This window comes from Prunus avium, chromosome 5 (assembly GCF_965620075.1).
Source record: "Prunus avium chromosome 5, drPruAviu1.hap1.1, whole genome shotgun sequence".
Lineage (NCBI taxonomy): Eukaryota > Viridiplantae > Streptophyta > Magnoliopsida > Rosales > Rosaceae > Prunus > Prunus avium.
In genome coordinates this window covers 16,145,322-16,152,415 of record NC_142288.1, presented here as the reverse complement: position 1 = coordinate 16,152,415, position 7,094 = coordinate 16,145,322, and the positions used below count along the sequence as shown (strand labels likewise).

Sequence of the window (7,094 nt, the reverse complement as noted above, 5' to 3'; positions counted from 1 at the left end):
AAAACACCAAAAAAACCAACAACAAAAAAAGTTGATGCCATTTTCTCTAAACATAAATATGTTTAACTTAATTCTATATATATATTTTTTTTGGTGAAAACCAAGGTATCCCCCGCGTGATTGCGGGGACTAACCCTCGAGGTACTGTCGGGCGCAAAGCGGGGACCTCTCCCAACAAAGTCTGCTCTATTCGCAAGCGCTTGGGATCGAACCCAGGACCTCTTGTTTAAAGGATCCAAGCCCCTTCCACTTGGACCAACTCCTGTTGGTCTTAATTCTATATATTTAGATATACTAGGAAGTAATAATTAAACATATAAAACATGGTTATTTTTACATATATTAAATTAGTTTTTTTATTATATAAAAGTTAGTTTGTTGTTAAAAAAAAAGGTTTATTATTAGATTAGAGAACTTCAACAACAACAAAAAATATAATAAAAAATATGTCTCTTAATTTATTTTTCTTTTTGTTTTTTTTGGGTCAAGAGAAAGAGATAAAGTTGTGTGAAAACCCACATCTTCTTCACGTTGTAGTTTTTGAAAATAAATTAATGTACAATCATTTTAAACATTCAGGAACTAGTACCACGCACCACCTATAAATAGAGGAGCATGCATCAAGATTATTACACAAGTTAATCATTTCTGGTTGGTTGTTAACTTGTTATTAAGCAAAAGACATTTTTTTAGCTGATTCATATCATGGCTAGTTTTGCAGAGAAGTGGAGAGTTTTGAGCGGCGAGAATGAGTGGGAGGGTTTATTGGACCCTCTCAACATCGATCTCCGCCGCTATATCATTCACTACGGTGAAAGGGCCGCTGCTATTTCTGATGCCTTCATTGACAAGCCCACATTTTCAAAAAACCTCGGACTTTCCCGATATGCAAAGAAAAATTTATTCTCTAAGGTGGGCTTGTAGATTGGAAATCCCTACAAGTACGCAGTGAAGAAGTATTGCTATGCAGCAACAAAATTAGCCAATGGGAAATCATTCTGGCTGGCTTTTGTTGCGGTGTCGACTGACGAAGGAAGCAAGGTGTTGGGGAGGAGGGACATTCTGATTTCCTGGAGAGGAACCAAGTCGGATACTGAAGGGCTTCTTGACCTTCTGGCATATTTAGTCTCAGCTTCTGATATACTGGGCAAGGACCATAACCCTAAGGTCCACTTGGGTTGGCTTGGCTATTATACTGATGTGGATGCTACGTCCCCGCACAATAAAACTGCTAGCGTAAGAGAACAGGTATACATATTTCTTTCACTTTTCTTTCTAAATTTATTAATCAATTTCCGACTTGATAAAACCAACTAGAAGTTTATTTTGCGTCCAACACAATTTTAAAACTGCTAGTTGCTAATGAGATGTTACGAATCCACACAGACACGTGATACTAAAAAATAAATTGTGAACCAAAAATCCAATGGGAGTTATAATTTGAGTGGATCCGTAACACTAAGTTTCTGTACAGGTTCTAGATGCAGTTAGAGAACTAGTAGACCAATACGAGGACGAGGAGATTAGCATTACTGTCACTGGCCATAGCATGGGTGCTGCAATTGCAATTCTAAACGCAACGGATATTGCTTATAACGGATACAATAAGCCCACAAACAACCAGTCCAACAAGGTTGGCCTTGTCACAGCCATCGTGTTTGCCAGCCCTCGTATTGGAGATTCAGGCTTCCAAGACGTCGTCTCAGGTCTCAAAAATCTTCACGTCTTGCGTGTCTCAAATGATCAGGATCTTATCCCAAAAACACCACCCTTTGAAAACTTTGTCCATGTTGGACAAGAGTTGATAATCGACACTCTCAAATCGCCTTATTTGGAGAAACCTAACGATACCGTGCATGAATTGGAGGTTTACTTGCATGGAGTTGCAGGAACTCAAGGGAAAAACAATGATTTCAAGTTGGAAGTGAATCGTGATCTTGCTTTAGTCAACAAAACGTTGGACGGATTGAAGGATGAACTTAATGTACTTCCTAAATGGATGACTGAGAGGAACTATTCTATGGCTCAAAGGGAAGATGGCTCCTGGGTGTTGGATGATCATGAGGAGGATGATGAAGATGATGATGAAAGAGCTTAATCGTCTTTAATTAACGAATAATTAATCATGGCGCAAGGAAATTAGTTCACTCTATATATGTTCTTTATAATGTCTTTGAACGTCATGATATCAAGTCCCTTTTCTACTATTTAACTGCTTTGTATCTTTGTATGTGAATAAGGGTCTCCGGTGGGAGCCTCTGTTGTCTTGTTTGTAAGTCTTTCTGGTCAATAAAATCTTCTTTTGGATATGTTGAATGTCGATCTTATACTTATATTTTGTTTTATTTGTTTTTTCTTGTTTATGGGTGATGGGGTAAATGCACATCCAAGTTTAATTTTCATGCAACTTAAGAATTTCAGTGCCAAGTAAGCCCTTGCTTTAGGCTTGGAGAAGTGGGATGAAATCAGAAATTAGAATGGGAATACAATACGAGAATGATACTGAATTTGGTCAAAAATATCCTTTGGGACTTGTGACCCTGGATATTGTTAGTTGAAGGGAGAAGAGAGGCTTAGAGAATAGTTAGTTTACTATTTAGGATAATTGTTTATGTGAAATAGAAAGCTTTTGAAAGGGTAACAAGATAATTTTATTTTATTAAGAAGGGTACAAGGCTTTAGAATTGGATACAAGAGTTGGCTGGGAGTTAGACAAGCTGTAGCTTCAGTTTTCACTTGATTACAATTTTGTATAGGCATCAAGCCTATATATAGGAGATTACAACCGACATAGCACAAGTTCCACTGACTTGGCTTGTACATTTACAGCCACTAGATTATATAACTTTCTAGACTTAACTATATTATTCTAATATAATATCTAGTTAATGTAGTCTTGCTCTAGAGAATTCCTCCATTGATATTTGTCTTTAGCCATAATATTTCACATGATTCTAGATTTCTCAAGTTATAGTTAATAGATATTTCTAACTTCTACTTTCTCTCAATCTTTCTTGATTTTTCTATATTATTCTAGTACAAATGTGTATTACTTTTTAACACTCCTCCTTAATGCACATTTGTGTTACTCCGAGCATGCTTCGTAGCAGTTCGAATTTTGGTCTTGGAAGTGACTTAGTGAAGATGTCTGCAATTTGCTCCTCTGTCTTGCAGTACTTGAGCTCAACTTCTTTGTTTGCTGAGACTTCTCGTAAGAAGTGATGCTTGATGGCGATATGCTTTGTCTTGCTGTGGAATACTGGATTCTTCGCCATTGCTATAGCAGACTTGTTGTCGCAAAGTATTTCAGTAGCTTTTGTTGGCACTCTCCCATGTCTTTAAATATTCTTCTGAGCCAAATAGCTTGGCATGCTGAACTTGCTGCTGCTACGTACTCGACTTCTGCTGATGATTGAGCCACAGTCTCTTGTTTCTTTGATGACCATGAAAATATTCCTGATCCAATTGTAAATGCATAGCCTGATGTGCTTTTCATGTCATCCACTAATCCAGCCCAATCACTGTCTGTGTAGCCAAATAGTCTTGGATCTGTAGTAGGCTTATACAATATGCCATAGTCAATTGTGCCTTGCAAGTATCTTAATATTCTTTTTGCTGCTCCATAGTGTATTTGACTTGGATTTTGCATAAATCTTGATAGTAGGCTTGTCGCGTACATGATGTCAGGTCTTGTTGTTGTTAAGTATAGTAAGCTCCCAATGAGACTTCTATAAACTGATTCATTAGCTTTTCTTGATCCATCTTCCTTTCTGAATTTCTCATTGGTGATAAGTGGAGTAGCTACAGTCTTGCACCCGTACATTTTGAACTTTTTCAAAAGATTTTCAGTGTACTTTTTCTGGCATATGAAGATTCCATCTTTTTCTTGGTTTATTTCGATGCCCAAAAAATAGTGCATCAACCCAAGGTCACTCATCTCAAATGTTTTCATCATATCTTTTTTGAACTCTTGAATTATTTCTTCATTGTTTCCAGTGTAGATTAGGTCATCCACATATAGAGAGACGATCAAGATATCGGACTTACCTTGAGTTTTGGTGTAGAGAGTAGGCTCGCTTTTGCTCCTCCTGAAGCCTGCGTTGATGAAGTATTTGTCAATGCGGCTATTTCATGCTCGTGGTGCTTGCTTGAGTCCGTACAAGGCTTTCTTTAGCTTGAGTGCTTTATCTTCTCCTCCTTGCTCAATAAATCCTTGTGGTTGCTCCACATATATTTCTTCTTCGAGCTCTCCATTTAGAAATGCAGACTTTACGTCTAGCTGATAAATTCTCCATTTCTTTTGAGCTGCTAATGCTACCAGTGCTCTTATAGTATCAAGTCTTGCAACTGGTGCAAATGTCTCGTTATAATCTATGCCTGGCTGCTGCGAGTAGCCTTTAGCTACTAGCCTTGCTTTATGCTTTTGTATCGATCCATTAGGATTAAATTTGGTCTTATAGACCCATTTAACCCCAATGATCTCTTTGTCTTGTGGGCGATCAACGAGTTCCCATGTTTCGTTTTTCTCAATTGTTTTAATTTCTTCTTCCATAGCTTTTCTCCAGATTTCTTCTTTTTCTGCAACTTCAAAACTTCTATAGTTATGAAGTTGCAAGTTTCATATATATCTTGGAGTGATCTAGTTCTTTGTTCTGGTTCTGGAGTGCCTTCATGTTGTATAAATGGAGGAGTTGTAGGTGGTGGAGTCGTACCTGGAGTTTCTTCAATTTCCTCTATGCACGGTTGTGTTATAGTAACACTTTTCTTTTCAACTTTTTCTTCCTCCCAATTCCATGACGCCGATTCATCGAACTCAACATCTCGGCTTATCATGAACTTCTTTGTTTTGGGATTGTAGACTCTATAGCCTTTAGATTGGGAACTGTATCCCAGGAATATGCCAACTTCAGATTTTTCTTCTAGCTTGTGTCTTTTCTCCTTAGGAATGTGCACATAGCAAATGCATCCAAATACTTTGAGATGCTTTGTTGATGGCTTTATATTGCTCCAAGCTTCAATAGGAGTCTTATTTTGTAAAGCTTTTGTTGGGCATCTATTTAGCAAGTATACTGCTGTATACACAGCTTCTGCCCAGAATGTGTTTGGCAAGCCTTTTTCAAATATCATGGATCTTGCCATCTCCATGATAGTTCTATTTTTTCTTTCTGAGACTCCATTTTGTTCAGGAGCATAGCCAACTGTTAGTTGATGCTCTACTCCTTCATCTTCACAAAATTTGTTGAATTCTTTAGAGGTATATTCTTTTCCTCTATCACTTCTTAGAGCTTTAATATAGTGGCCACTTTGTTTTTCAACATGGGTTTTGAATTTTTTGAAGATATTAAATACTTCCGATCTTTCTCGTAGAAAATAAACCCACGTCATTCTAGTATAGTCATCTATGAACAGGATAAAGTACCTGTTATTATCAAGAGATGGAGTCCTCATGGGTCCACAAACGTCTGTGTGAATAAGCTCCAACAAGGCCTTAGCTCTCCAAGCCTTTCCAGATGGAAATGCTTGTCGATGTTGTTTGCCAAGTTGGCAACTTTCACAGACATCATGGATCTTTTTTATGTTTGGAAGATCTCTCATCATATTCTTTTGATAAAGAGTTTTTAGTGCATAAAAATTAAAGTGGCCAAATCTTTTATGCCATAACCATGAATCTTCTATTTCTGCTTTCATGGCTGTGGCTTTTACAAATTGCCAGTGGATAGGAAAATTTCTATTTTCCATCCTTACTTTTGTTATTATGTGATTTTTATTTCTTTTATCGAATATTGTGCAGGAGTCTCCAGAGAAGTGCAGAGAGTATCCATTTTCAATCATTTGTCCAACACTTAATAGATTATGCTCCATGCTAGGTACTAGTAGAACATCTTTTATATATTTAGTTCCTTTATTAGTTTGGATAGAGATTGTACCTTTTCCTTTTGTCTCCCCCAGTGTTCCATTTCCCAGTTTTACGTGGGATTTTACGAACTTGTCTATGTTGGAGAAGATGCTTTCATCTCCAGTCATGTGGTTACTACAGCCGCTGTCAATATACCATTTCTTGTTGGTTCCTTCTGGTGTGGCTTGATGAGCATAAAACACATGCTCATTCTTCTCACTATTCTCTGAGTAATTGGCTTGATAGTTCTTGATCCGACAGTCTTTTTCTATGTGCCCAAATTTTTTACAATTTCGACATTTGGGCTTGCCACGGAACCAACAATATTTTTCTAGATTGTTTGTGTTTTTACACACCCCGCAGGGAGGATAGATTTTTCTTTCCTTTATTTCATTTTTATTTTCCCAATTCTTATTGGATTTATAATTTTCTCTTCTAGAACTTTCTCCAAATTTCCTTTCCCCTTCTTTAGTTTTCTGAGACCTTAAATTTAGTTTTGACTGAAAGGCACTTTCAACTGAATTTTCATTTCACCTACTCAGTCTTTTCTCATAAGCTTCAAGAGAGCCCATTAGTTCTGTCACTGACAGACTAGTTAAATCTTTTGTCTGTTCAATGGCAGTAACTATCGGATCATACTTATCAGGAAGACTTATAAGTATTTTTTCTACAATTCTTGAATCATTAATATTTTCTCCATAGGCTCTCAATTGATTGATTATTATTTTTATTTTAGCATAATAGTCTTGTGTGGTCTCAGAATCCTTCATTTTAATGTTTTCAAACTCTCTTCTCAAAGTTTGTAGTTTAACAGCACGTACCTTGGCATTGCCTTGAAATTCCTCCTTTAAGGTATTCCATGCTTCCCTTGCAGTTGTGGCTCCCATGATCCTTGGAAAAATCGTATCATGCAAGGCTTGTTGCAGGGCATATAAGGCCTTTGCATCTTTTTGTTGATCCTTCTTCAGTTGCCTCAACTGCTCCACCGTTGGATTTTCTGGATTATTGAAGCCACTATCAACTATGTCCCATAAATCCTGAGACATAAAATAGGTCTTCATTTTAATACTCCAGAAGTCATAGTTTTCTCCCGTGAAAATAGGAAGAGGGTCAAAGTTTTGGCTAGTGGTAGACATGATGGAGGACTAGAGTGAACCAACGCCCAAGGTTGATCGGAACAAGCTCTGATACCACTGTT

General features: G+C 37.3%; 2 pseudogenes; one reads left to right on the top strand and one right to left on the bottom strand.

The window, feature by feature from the left end:
• Window positions 1-705: 705 nt before the first annotated feature.
• LOC110766549 (phospholipase A1-IIgamma pseudogene) lies at window positions 706-2,098 on the top strand (annotated as a pseudogene).
• Window positions 2,099-3,277: 1,179 nt separating this feature from the next.
• On the bottom strand, window positions 3,278-3,937 carry LOC148294402 (secreted RxLR effector protein 161 pseudogene; annotated as a pseudogene).
• Between the last annotated feature and the right edge of the window lie 3,157 nt (window positions 3,938-7,094).